The sequence below is a fragment of the Schistocerca gregaria genome, chromosome 8 (genome assembly GCF_023897955.1).
Source record: "Schistocerca gregaria isolate iqSchGreg1 chromosome 8, iqSchGreg1.2, whole genome shotgun sequence".
NCBI classification, from domain to species: Eukaryota; Metazoa; Arthropoda; class Insecta; order Orthoptera; family Acrididae; genus Schistocerca; species Schistocerca gregaria.
This window is the reverse complement of record NC_064927.1, coordinates 83,523,899-83,538,570: the sequence shown is the minus strand read 5'-3', so window position 1 is coordinate 83,538,570 and position 14,672 is coordinate 83,523,899. Positions and strand designations below refer to the sequence as shown.

At 43.0% G+C, this 14,672-nt stretch overlaps 1 protein-coding gene across 1 annotated transcript in view; it reads left to right on the top strand.

Annotated features, from left to right (window-relative positions):
• Positions 1-14,672, top strand: part of LOC126285031 (fatty acyl-CoA reductase 1-like) — a 133,294-nt gene that overhangs the window by 106,803 nt on the left and 11,819 nt on the right. The gene's annotated exons all lie outside the window — the stretch shown is intronic.

The window sequence follows — 14,672 nt, the reverse complement described above, 5'->3', positions numbered from 1 at the left end:
GCCATGGACGTCCAGGTCTCACTGCTGCTCCAACCAGACTGAACTAGTGCTGCGTTCCAAGTCCACAACTGACAGGTTGGAACTGCCCTGCTGGCACGTTCCAACTGACTCCACGACAGACGACAACCGGGAAGCAATAGCAGTGCACCAAAGAAAATAGTGAGAACTATATCAATAGGCGGTGCTGGTGCCCCTGGCGGCAGACAAAGCAGCAACTCAGTAACAACAGAAATTAAATCTAACATAACAAGGTGGCAACACGAAAAAAAAGAGGGTAAGAAAAAAGAGATGGCACGAGCATGAGCCACCGAAATATAAATTTCATTACCACTAACGGATTTATATTCAAATATGGAGCAAGGAATATTCAGTTGGCAGTTATTTTACTATATCGTCCCAATAAATCTCGTAGGACATAATATTTTGGAAATTTGGAAGAATGACTAACTTCTTTATCATTAGACAGAAGCACGTATTTTTAGAAAAAAGGAGCTACTCGTGACAGATGTGGTGGAGGCATCGTGACCAGGCATTGGAATCCTCAGCCCCTGCCCTCTTTGCTTCAGCCTGTCCTGTGCAGACGAGCATCCGGGTAAAGAGAGGTAAATCGATCTTATTTTCTAAATCCTGAGGTAACAAAAAGAAAACAAAAGAAAAAAGGAAAGAGTGGGTATGCCGGCGGTTTATGAACGTATAGGGCGAGCGTTTGAATCAAACTGGAACCAACTTTTTTTTCCTTTTTTCTTTACTTAGACCTGTGCAAATAATACTTTAAACTTCAATTCGCTACAAATCATAGAGTTGTAGGCTTCTCTAGGTTCCACATTATTTCAAAAGATTCCATTATATAATAGCCTAATCACTAAAAAAATAGGTAAATGATCATAGTAAAAATATTGAAAAGTGATCTGTAGTTACTTTAACTGCTTGCTGGTGTGTCTATAGTTTTCAGCTAAGAGAATCACATCACCTGACTGGCCCATTTTTCTAAGCCCTTACACACAGTTTACTCGACCAAGTTGATGCGCCATCCAGTATCTGCCGTTTATTACTCTTTCTTCAATTTCGGTGGCCTATTCGACAATTACACTAAAAAGAAGATCCTTGGTAGCACGCCACCTTAGTGAACTGGTATGTGTAATACGTTTCGGATCTCGCCACAGCCCTACTTTCTGTATTTGTTTTATATTGTCTCTCAAATATTTCGTCCCTTATTTACTATTTGTTATTAAATTATATTTTTTTAATTTAACTTTTTTCACTTTTCTCGTCAGTAAATGACTAATTATGGTCTGTGTAATTCATGTTAAAGTAATCTTTCTAGGAAGGTAATATTATCTAACCCCCCATAGCAATAAAAGTAATCATTCTTGGAGAGTGATATCCATCTGATGAAAGTGCAAATAATATTTCATGGAGCATGATATTCATCTGACCTTCCAAAAAAATTCAAATAATACAGCAGCAAGTAGATTTGTATTTAGAAGTTAATATTGGTGGTCTAATAAATATGTAAGCTACTTACATAAAAATTAAGTAAAATAAAATGAAGAGTACGCTATGTCTACCTCCAGTATTTTGTCTACATGCCATTGGCATCTAGAACGGCTTGGATGATTCGAGGCATAGAGCCCGGCACACAGTTTTAATCTGCCAGGAAGATTCATATCAACGCACACTCCGCTGGAGAGTGAAAATCTCATTCTGAAAACATCCCCTAAGGCTGTGGCAAAGCCATGTCTCCGCAATATCCTTTCTTTCAGGAGTGCAAGTTCTGCAAGGTTCGCAGGAGCGCTTCTGTAAGGTTTGGAAGGTAGGAGACGAGGTAATGGTAGAAGTAGAGCTGTGAGGAGAGGGCGTGAGTTGCGCTTGGTTAGCTCAGGTTGTAGAGCACTTGCCCGCGAAACGCAAAGGTCCCGAGTTCGAGTCTCAGTCCAGCACACAGTTTTAATCTTACAGGAAGTTTCATTTTCATACTACGTCTCTACCATTCCTCTCTCGAATGGCGCCTGGAAAAAGGAACACCTAAATCTTTCCGTTCGACCTCTGATTTCTCTAATTTTATTATGATGATCATTTCTACCTACGAAGGTGGGTGTCAACAAAGTATTTCCGCATTCGGAAGAGAAAGTTGGTGATAGAAATTTCGTAAACAGATCTCTCCGCAAAGAAAAGCGCCTTTGTTTCAGTAGTCACCCCAACTCGCGTATCATATCAGTGACACTCTAACCCCTGTTGCGCGATAACACTAAACGAGCTGCCCTCCTTTGCACTTTTTCGATGTCCTCCGTCAATCCTACCTGTAAGGGTCCCACACCGCGTTGCAGTATTCCAGCAGAGGACGGACAAATGTAATATAGGATGTCTCTTTAGTGGGTTTGTCGCATCTTCTAAGTTTTATGCCAACAAAGCGCAGTCTTTTTTCGCCTTCCCCACAATATTTTCTATGTGGTCTTTCCAATTTAGGTTGCTCGTAGTTGTAATTCCTAGGTTAGTCGTATTGACAGCCCTTCGATTTGTGCGATTTATCGTATATCCAAAATTTAGCGGATTTCTTTTAGTACTTATGTGGATGACCTCGCACCTTTCTTAGTTTAGTGCCAATTGCCACTTTTCACTCCATACAGAAATTCTCTCTAGATCATTTTATAACTGGAATAGATCGTCTAATGATTTTACTAGACGGTAAATTACAGCGTCATCTGCAAACAATTTAAGGGGGCTGCTTAGATTATCACCTAAATCATTTACGTAAATCAGGAAAAGCAGAGGGCCTATGACACTACCTTGCAGCACGACAGGTATCACTTTGTTCTACGCAATGATTTACCATCTATCACAACTAACTGTGACCTCTCTGAGAGGAAATCACGAATCCAATCACACAACTGGGAAGATACTCCATATGTGCAATTTGATTAATAGTCGCTTGCAAAGAACTGTATCAAAAGCCTTCTGGAAATCTAGGAATATGTAATCGATCTGAGATCCCTTGTAGACAGAACTCAGTACTTCACGGAAATAAAGAGCTAGCTGTGTTGCACAAGAGCTATATTTTCTGAATCCGTCTTGGTTATGGGTCAGTAAGTCATTTTCTTCATGGTGATTCATAACGTTCAAATACAGTATATGCTCCTTAAATCCTACTGCAAGTTGAGGTCAGTGATATGGGTCTGTAATTCAATGTGTTACTTCTACACTCCTGGAAATTGAAATAAGAACACCGTGAATTCATTGTCCCAGGAAGGGGAAACTTTACTGACACATTCCTGGGGTCAGATACATCACATGATCACACTGACAGAACCACAGGCACATAGACACAGGCAACAGAGCATGCACAATGTCGGCACTAGTACAGTGTATATCCACCTTTCCAGCAATGGAGGCTGCTGTTCTCCCATGGAGACGATCGTAGATATGCTGGATGTAGTCCTGTGGAACGGCTTGCCATGCCATTTCCACCTGGCGCCTCAGTTGGACCAGCGTTCGTGCTGGACGTGCAGACCGCGTGAGACGACGCTTCATCCAGTCCCAAACATGCTCAATGGGGGACAGATCCGGAGATCTTGCTGGCCAGGGTAGTTGACTTACACCTTCTAGAGCACGTTGGGTGGCACGGGATACATGCGGACGTGCATTGTCCTGTTGGAACAGCAAGTTCCCTTGCTGGTCTAGGAATGGTAGAACGATGGGTTCGATGACGGTTTGGATGTACCGTGCACTATTCAGTGTCCCCTCGACGATCACCAGAGGTGTACGGCCAGTGTAGGAGATCGCTCCCCACACCATGATGCCGGGTGTTGGCCCTGTGTGCCTCGGTCGTATGCAGTCCTGATTGTGGCGCTCACCTGCACGGTGCCAAACACACATACGACCATTATTGGCACCCAGGCAGAAGCGACTCTCATCGCTGAAGACGACACGTCTCCATTCGTCCCTCCATTCACGCCTGTCGCGACACGACTGGAGGCGGGCAGGACGATGTTGGGGCGTGAGCGGAAGACGGCCTAACGGTGTGCAGGACCGTAGCCCAGCTTCATGGAGACGGTTACGAATGGTCCTCGCCGATACCCCAGGAGCAACAGTGTCCCTAATTTGCTGGGAAGTGGCGGTGCAGTCCCCTACGGCACTGCGTAGGATCCTACGGTCTTGGCGTGCATCCGTGCGTCGCTGCGGTCCGGTCCCAGGTCGACGGGCACGTGCACATTCCGCCGACCACTGGCGACAACATCGATGTACTGTGGAGACCTCACGCCCCACGTGTTGAACAATTCGGCGGTACGTCCACCCGGCCTCCTGCATGCCCACTATACGCCCTCGCTCAAAGTCCGTCAACTGCACATACGGTTGACGTCCACGCTGTCGCGGCATGCTACCAGTGTTAAAGACTGCGATGGAGCTCCGTATGCCACGGCAAACTGGGTGACACTGACGGCGGCGGTGCACAAATGCTGCGCAGCTAGCGCCATTCGACGGCCAACACCGCTGTTCCTGGTGTGTCCGCTGTGCCGTGTGTGTGATCATTGCTTGTACAGGCCTCTCGCAGTGTCCGGAGCAAGTATGGTGGGTCTGACACACCGGTGTCAATGTGTTCTTTTTTCCATTTCCAGGAGTGTATTTCCAATCTTTAGAATCAGACCTTTCGTCAAGTGAGCGGTTATATATGATTGCTATGAAAGGCACTATTGTGTCTGAAAAATCTGTAAGGAACCTGATTGGTATACCATCTCGATGGAAGACTTGCCTTTCTTGATTTGTGTTGTTTTGCAACACTTAAGTTAACTACTTTTATGTCACGCATGCTAAAAGCTGCTCTGGTTTCGAATTCTGGAATATTTACTTCGTCTTCTTTCGTGAAGGAATAACGGAAAAATTTATTTAGTAACTCCGCTTTACTGGCACAATTATCGGTAACATTTCCATCGCTATCGCGCAGTGACTTTATTGACTGTTTTTTTTTTTTTGCCACTGGTGTATTTTTCATACGACCAGAATCTCTGGGTTTTCTACCATATTTTGAGACAATGTTTCATTGTGGAAACTATTAAAAGTATCTCGCATTGGAGCTTCTGTGAAACTTAGCCATTCTTCGGGATTTGTGCGGTACTTTCTCTCAATCGTGCACTCGGCGTAGAAAATGACTTTCCTCCAATATAAATCTCGCCAGGAAATCACATTTGCTAGTCTGTCAACGGCTTGTTCGTCAGACAAGAGTCCTTTGATAACAGCACGACGGGACCTTATGCCCTGGTTCTCTAATCTTGTGACGATCCTGAGATATGTGAAGCTCTTCTTGGTTCCCGGATGATTGAGAAAGGCGCATTCTGGGTCGCCCTGACCAGTTCTTCATCTTGTCTCGAGACTTGTGGTCTGCCAGATACACTAAATGTCTCGCTCCCTCAGTATTATATCTAAATCTAATCCATCTGCTTGCTGTGGCACATCAACTCCATAAAGACATCCTGCCACAGATGCACCGTTTTCAAAGACAGCAGTTCTTTGCTCGCGAGCATTCACATCAGCCATTTTCATGCATACCTGTGAGGTATGCATTAGCTGATATGTTTCTCTTAACTGAAAACTGTAGAGAGCCCAGCTGGTGGTTGAAGTAATTACAAATAAATACATCCATTTCCAATATTTTTAATGGCCATTTGTTTGTTTGAAGATTAGAATATTATAAAATTGAATCTTGAAAGAATACCGAGGCTAGAGAAGCCTACAACTGCACAATTTGTAGCGAATTAAGGCTTAAAATAAAACCTGCACAGGCGTAAATAAAAGAATGACAGTCAACTCCAGTTAGATTCACACACTCATGCTTCACGTTTGTATACCGTCAGCCTTTCCACTCAGCCACTCAAGCAGATGTGAAGCGATCGTCGTCGTAGTAATTCTACCGACGTGGAGTTCACATATTTCGACCGTTTGCACGGGCTAGAAAACTGACTTGCAAAAGAAATGACACGATCAGTTAAATTGTAATGAACGTCGACAGATACTGTATCCTGGCTATTACATTGCTTCTATTTGACGATGTGAACACCAAGCTGAAGATCCATAGACCGCTGTAGTTGTGAACACTGGCTCCTCTCAGATGGGGCATGCGCTATATTCTGTTCTTGGACTCCAAATTATTTGCCGTGGGCAATCTCTTTACCTATCACTGTACATGATAAGGTTTTCCACAAGCACAGCAAGTCCCATTCCGCGAAGGGGAATTTTCCGTCTTATGCGTGGAAAATCAGCAGGGACACGATTTCAAAGCAGACGCATGCACTGACACGTTTTTACACTGGCCACGGCGCTATGGTCTGTTCCCGTGTGGTGATCAGCTGCAAGGCCATACCTGTTTGTCACTTTGCATTACACTGCAGAAGGGACTTAGCTCAAAGCTTTCGACAGTACTATCACATGAATTTGTTAACGAATCATACGAATTTTACGTAATTGCGTCACTATAGTACTGTCCAGAGCTACGTTCAAAACGACACTGTCATGTCAAAACCTGAAATTCAGTAAACATCTGACAAAATGTCTGTTCCGGCTTTGTTCATAAAGTAGCATATCCAGCCTACTAGTCGGGAATAACGTTCGAGTGAGGAGATAAACTCCTGTGCCAGCTGCTGACAAGAAGTAAGACCACTTCACCGCACCTCGCAACTGATGTTTAGCACAATGGGCGTTGTGAGGAGATAAACTCCTGTGCCAGCTGCTGACAAGAAGTAAGACCGTTTCACCGCACCCCGCACCTGATGTTTAGCACAATGGGCGTTGTGAGGAGATAAACTCCTGTGCCAGCTGCTGACAAGAAGTAAGACCGTTTCACCGCACCTCGCACCTGATGTTTAGCACAATGGGCGTTGTGAGGAGATAAACTCCTGTGCCAGCTGCTGACAAGAAGTAAGACCGTTTCACCGCACCTCGCACCTCATGTTTAGCACAATGGGCGTTGTGAGGAGATAAACTCCTGTGCCAGCTGCTGACAAGAAGTAAGACCGTTTCACCGCACCTCGCACCTGATGTTTAGCACAATGGGCGTTGTGAGGAGATAAACTCCTGTGCCAGCTGCTGACAAGAAGTAAGACCGTTTCACCGCACCTCGCACCTGATGTTTAGCACAATGGGCGTTGTGAGGAGATAAACTCCTGTGCCAGCTGCTGACAAGAAGTAAGACCGTTTCACCGCACCTCGCACCTCATGTTTAGCACAATGGGCGTTGTGAGGAGATAAACTCCTGTGCCAGCTGCTGACAAGAAGTAAGACCGTTTCACCGCACCTCGCACCTGATGTTTAGCACAATGGGCGTTGTGAGGAGATAAACTCCTGTGCCAGCTGCTGACAAGAAGTAAGACCGTTTCACCGCACCTCGCACCTCATGTTTAGCACAATGGGCGTTGTGAGGAGATAAACTCCTGTGCCAGCTGCTGACAAGAAGTAAGACCGTTTCACCGCACCTCGCACCTGATGTTCAGCACAGTGGGCGTTGACCTTAGCGTAGTACTTGTTGCATTCCTCTTGTTGTTCGTCAAAAGTTCGGAACTGTGCAATGCATGCATGTAGGTGCATCATCAACTGCGACATTTGTTGATTCTGAAACTGAATGAAATACATTAGGTCAAGGCCACCAGCAACAGGAGGCATGCCGGCCGGTGTAGCCGAGCGGTTCTAGGTGCTTCAGTCTGGAACCGCGCGACCGCTACGATCGCAGGTTCGAATCCTGCCTAGGGCCTGGATGTGTTTGATTTCCTTAGGTTAGTTAGGTTTAAGTAGTTTTAAGTTCTAGGGAACTGATGACCTCAGATGTTAAGTCCCATAGTGCTCAGTGCGATTTGAATCATTTTTGAACAGTAGGCATAGGCCCAGCTGGTGTAGGAGGCGGCTTAGAAGACACGTTAACGAGAGGAGCGCTGCAACAAATTAATCATACACAAAAAGCGAAAGCATTGTGGGCAATTAGTAGCAATGCGCCTCTGAAACTAAAGAGAGAAATATTAGTGACTCGCTTTGACAGAATGGTGGAGAGCGAAGTCAGCGTTAGTTCTCTAATCCTCGTCACGTGATGTTATGTCGGCCAGTGTTGGAGTCAGGAGTGAGACACAAATAAGGAAGGTGAGAACTTGCGTTGACCGGTAGCAGGAATCCAAAATGATCTGTACATAACGCTTGAAGATTAAATATACACTTTATTTCTGAAAAGGAGGAGGAAAAGGTCCACAGTTACTTCCAACAGGGTGGGACAACTGCACTTACAGCTGCTCGAATCTTGACGCAAATTTACTCTACCTTTGCATGACAGTTGTTACCAGAGGTCAGTCTCTTCGTTGACCTAGCTGGCTAACCAGGTCACCGGATCTATCAGTGTGTGATTACTCTGTGTGGGGAGCCCTCAAGTCTAAGGTGTATCGCAACAAGCCTCACAGTCTTCGAGAACTGCAGCAGAACGTTTCGGGTGAGACTTCAGCAATTCCATCAGTCCAGCTTCGATCCGCCTTCAAAAACTTGCTGATCAGGTCCCACCACTACCAACAGATGAGTGGTGATCACTTTCAACGTCTGCTACAGTTACTTTAGTACTGAATTTCCTTTCCTCTGCTGTGTTTCTTTGTGTCCTGGAACTCTATTCTCTAAGCCATTTTTATTTGCCCCGCCCTGTTTTATGGCGTTGTTGAATGGAAATTTACTGTAGTATATTACTTGGCGAGGGGGTGTCAACTATTTTGTGAATACTGTGTTCCTCTCATTCCCTAGAAATTTCGAGAGGATTTCAGAGATAGATGCCAGATACTCGGGAAAACTGCATTTCTTTCGTTCCCTCCGCAAAACGAATGACTTTTTCCCAAGCTTCTGAAACCCACCCTAGTTGCTAACATTTTCATTTATTATAAATATACACTAAACACATTTCTTGCAAAAAGTATAATATTTCTTACAAAGAAAGCGACTATTTATCATATTAAAAATCCAAAACTTCACCTGGATACCAGAAACAAGGTACACAAAATCTGATACGTCAGGTTTTCCTTAAATAACATATAACTTTCGGCTGCTGCAGAAATATGAACTCGGATTTACGAAGGCAAAATGAATCGTGAACCTGTTACCGAAATTAGCGGTGTACGAGCATAATTATATTCGTCAGATACCAAGTCTGAATGCATAATGGGCAGTCTTTCGATACAGCGCTAGCCATCGATCATTATTGGGAATATGAGTTGAAGTCAGAAGTTAAAACAGCTGTGAAGAATGAATTCAATGAAAGGCCATACAATGTCCACTATTAAACAATATCCAGATTTCTACTCCATAAGAAATTTTCTATCTCTCTGCAATGTTTACTTTGATGCACCAACCCCATTATAGCATATTACAGAAGGAATGATAGGAATGCATGCAGTGTTCCGCAGTAGCCTATTTCGCCAGTAGCTGACATCACCTCTCTGGTTTATGCACCATAGTAAATTGCAAGGCAACAACACTGTGATATGTTACATAGGGAGTAAAAGAGATATAGTTTTCCCTTCATGTTTCCATCGTGAAATAGCAGAAGATGACACTGTTTGAACCGCAAGAACAAAGTACTACCTAGCATGGCATCTATATAATGTTTGTCATACTGGAATGTCGACTAACTTACACTAAAGCACCAGAGGAACTGGTGTAGGAAAGCGTATGAAAATACAGACAGAATACTGCGCTGCAGTCGGCAACGCCTATACAGTAAATGTGTGGCACAATTGTTAGATCAATTATAGTCGGCGATCGAGCGATGGGACACAGCATCTCCGAGTTGCGATGAAGTGGGGTTTTTCCCGTACGACCATTTCACGAGAGTACCATGAATACCAGGAGTCCGGTAAAACATCAAATGTCCGACATCCCTGCGGCTGGAGGCAGAGCCTCCAAACGCGGACCCAACGACGACTTCAAAGAATCGTTCAGCGTAACAGAAGTGTAGTCCTTCCGAAAATTACTGCAGATTTCAATGCTGGACTATGAACAAGTGTCAGCGTGCGAACGATTCAACGAAACATCGGTATGGGCTTTCGGACCCGAATACCCACTCAGGTACCCTTGATGACTGCACGAGACAAAGCTTTACGCCTCGCCTGGGCCCGTCAGCACCGACATTGGACTGTCGGTGACTGGAAACATGTTGCCTGGTCGGACGAGCCTGGCTTCAAACCGTATTGAGAGGATGGACGTGCACGAGTGTGGAGACAATCTCATGAAACCATAGACCCTACAAGTCAGCAGGATACTATTCAAGCTGATGAGGCCCTGTAATGCTGTTGGGCGTGTGCAGTTGGAGTGATATGGGACCCTCGACATGTCTAGATACAACTCTGACAGGTGACACGTACGTTAGCATCCTGTCTGATCACTTGATTCCATTCCTGTCAATTCAGCATTCCGACGGACATGGGCAATCCCAGCAGGACGATGCGACAACCCACACATTGCTCCAGAATGGCTCCAGGAACACTTCCGCGGGCCATTGAACTTCCAGAAAGTGAACATTATTGAGCACATCTGGTATGTCTTGCAACATGATGTTCAAAAGAGATCTCCACCCCCTCCTACTCTTACGGATTTATGGACAGGCCTGCAGGATTTATGTCAGTTCCCTGGAGCACTACTTCAGAAATTAGTCGAGTCCATGAGACGTCGTGTTGTGGCACTTCGGCGTGCTCGCGGGGGCCCTAGAAGATATTAGTCAGGTGTCCCAGTTTTTTTTTTCTCTTCAATCTACAATTTATTTCAGTAGTGTCTATAAGCAAGCTACAAGGACTTTAATAAGCTACACAGACAATTAAGATATGAAAATATTTAATTAGAGAGCCCATTGTGTTTGCAGCACAACAACTTCACTTGGTCGCTAACAGTTTTTGTTTAACCTTGAAGTATTTATCAACAGTGCTAACCCACAATCGATATGTATTTTTATTAAATTTTATAGTACGATTAATTTATGAGAGTAGTGTCATGCATGTTTTGTACCAAAAATCTTATATATTTTGAGAAATAATACAATTTTATGTTTGTGTAAAGTTCAGTTCCTTGTTTGCAATGAGATCTTACCTGCATATTTCGATAAGTAACCTGAATGTACTCACTAATTGATAAATGATAAATAATCTTATTTCAGTAGCAAAGATACTATTTGTGAGATATCGACTTTTAATCTCTTTTTGTTGCACCGTCACGATGATCTTTGTATCACGTCTCTATTGTTACAGCACTCCGTTGTGTTTAAACATAGCAGAAGTTCTTAGTGAGTAATACGAAAATATGCAGTTATAGTTTTACATCGCAATAATTTAAAATTTCGTCAGATCTGCTACTTCCTTACTAAAATCGTGTTTCGCCATTTAGTTTGTTGCTTAGGCTCAATCATTTATAAAATACAGCAATAATTGTCAACCATTATCATAGTTTACAGTTTTTAGTGCAGAACATGCTACATTATATTCTTCTCCCTTAAATTCGTGCTTCAAAAGGAGAAATATTACTGAAACACGTGTTAAGCCATAAACAGTTCTGCGAAGTGTCAGTAACATACCTCAGATTGAAACGGCAGCACCATTATATATTGCAGATATGGAGACCAACGTAACATTTGAGAAGCAAAATACAGCAGTTCAGTTGTGGAAATATTTAATGTGAGGATCGTTCTGCCATACACCAACTATTTAAGCATGAAAATAGCATTGTGGTATTTGACATACACATTAGAATCTTTGTATTGCTGACTCATTTTTGCAAACTTTTCAAATGTCAGATTATCACTGTCACACTTTATAAGGGTCATGGAATGAGTGAGATATGGATTATAATTATTTGAGGCTGTGTTATGTCTTCCACCACGTGTAGTATACAGATAAAATGTTATATGTTCATTAGTCCTACTTAAACTTGAAATGTGTGTGTGTTACAAAAACGTTAGACCACAATCTAGGTAGTGACAAACAGGCCTTAATGTTTGATTCGTTTACAGAATGAAATATACAAAGAAGAAGCTCCTAACGTTATCACGATGGAAAAACGCATATACTGCACAACAGTAAGAGAAAAAAAAAACCTGCATTTCTTAAATCAGTACATAACGTATGAATGAACAGTATTGTGGAAGCAAAATGTTGTGAATATTTGTAAGGATTCTGCTTGTAGCATCCACTTATGCAATAAGTCAGTTTCCCTATGTGCATCAAAATTCAACACTTAATAAAAAGCTAACTAACTGTAAGGTCATTTAACAGAGATCTGAAATTTTATCGCCCATAAACGATAGCACTTCAGTGAAGCAGCGCCACATCTCACATCAGCGTCCTCCAACAAAGGACTGTACACAACCCTACCATACACAATGTATTTCAATATACAATTCCTATAACCTAAATTGCAAGCAAAGAGACTGTACATATGAACACTAACCAATGACCATTTTGCATTTGGATATTATGGAAATTTGACTAAAAAAGGCATACTTGAATATCATTGCAACCTAAGTCGCAGGCTTCATACAGATATTCATTTAAATAAAGAACGTACAGGGAAATACGTTTCTGGTAAACAAGTGTGCAACACTTGATTTCATTCTAATGTTGTATACGTTAAGATAAAAATCACACAATTTACAAATTTGTTGGGATCATCCAATCTACACTTCTCATTACTCCACCAAGCTGCTATCATCACAAAGATAAACCTGAAACATCTGAGCGAAAGAAACGTTAGACTTCACGAATAGTTAATAATGAAGGATCCAAGATAATGTGGAATGAAATGAAATTATAAATAATGAAATAACTGGCGTCGAAGGACTCGATAATTTGCAATCTCTCCAAACATGTTGCTTTGGTCATAAGAACACAGAAGGATGTCACTGCGTTGAGAAATAGTATTAAACAAACCTCGGTTGGCAAATTGTACGTCAGCACAGAGTATAAACTGGATTGATATTACCAGATTTATTCCACATACTGGTTAGTGCTACGGCCTACCATCACAGAAATGTGGCTTCTTCAGAAGCATCCTCAGATATAATTACCTAACCAAAAATGGCTTAACGTTCCATAGTACTGTATAGCAACGTAACTGAGCAAGTAATGTAATGGCTGACTTTCCTCGAACAACGAACCCACATGGTTTGCTAACTGCCAACGAATCCTATTGGCTAATGGCCATCTGAGTGTCCCAAGAAGTACGAATGCCACAGTGGAGTTCCAAAGCGTTTGTCAACGTGTCTAAATCGAAACTAGTTAGTGAAAGACCTAAAAGTTAGCAGCAAAATATGTAATACACGAACAGGACGTAAAATATGTTGTAAAGGAACAAGAGCCACATAACATGCTCTTCTCAACCTGAAATTCGCGGTATGAGTACTGTACGTGCGTTCGTGTGGGTGTTAGTGTGTGTTGCTTACGTATTTTGGGTGTGGAAATTGCTGCGAGATGCCTACTGTTGAGCAATGGCGTCCGAATGTCTATTGGCCGTACAATTCCAAAGCCGTCAGCTCCACCCGCACAGCAGCAGTGCCAAAGGGAGTAGACCATCACAGGAGGCTCTTATCATCACGCACGTCTAACATCGACGCGTTATGATCAAGACTATGTTCTGCTTCCGATATCCAGCCAAGCAGAAAAATGGTTCAAATTGCTCTAAGCACTATGGAACGTCTAAGATCATCAGACCGCTAGACTTAGAACTACTTAAATTCAACTAACCTGAGGACATCACACACACCCATGCCAGAGGCAGGATTTGAACCTGCGACGGTAGCAGCAGCGCGGTTCAGGACTGAAGTGCCTACAACCGCTCGACCACAGCGGCCGGCAGCCAAGTAGCTAATTAGAAAAATGTAGTACTCTGCCAAGGCATCGCAACACTTCATAGTGTCAACTCGGTGCATCTGGACTTTGTCACCGTTTTGGTAATAGCAGCTAGAAAGATTAACTTTTTCGACTCTTGTTCACGGCCTGGACCTCACGACGAGTGTGTCCTTTACCTTTTGCTCTGGCAGTTAGATCGTCCAGCAAGCAGCTTGTTTATTTGTTTTCCAATTGGTGATGTTTTGCAAGCCTGGGTTGTCTATTACAGTCTTCAAGACTAGCCCTCCCTGCCACGATAAATTTTCTGAAGAAGTATTTAATTGCAGTGGCCTCAAACTAATTAGTTTTGGAAGAAATTTCATGAATCATTTTTTGTGTTTTTGTTAATATTGAGCTGAAGGCGCCGAACAGTGTATATTTAATATAATTGTGTCAATAAGATTTTTTTCCTTTTAGTTCCCGTTTACCAATAATGTCAGACATAATAGAAATGCTGCGCGATACACCCATCACACATATCTTTTGGATAAGTTCTTTAGAACATGGTGCAAGAATGCAGATTGTAAAGCTGATTGCAGGACACAAAAAATGATGTGACGTCATAAACAATGAAATGAGTGGAAAAATCCCGCGTCATGCATGAAGTTTGAGTACGTTAATTCTTTACTGCTGAGGCACTCCTGCAGTCGAGTCAACTTAAGGAAACACCTGACACCCGCCAGCCATTTTGCCTGCCTGCAATTGCGAAGCACAAGCGGCTGTAGGTGAAACTATAGCCGTATACAGAGGTGTGAATAGGCGTTGCCATAGAGACATTTAAAAACGCGTTATACACAC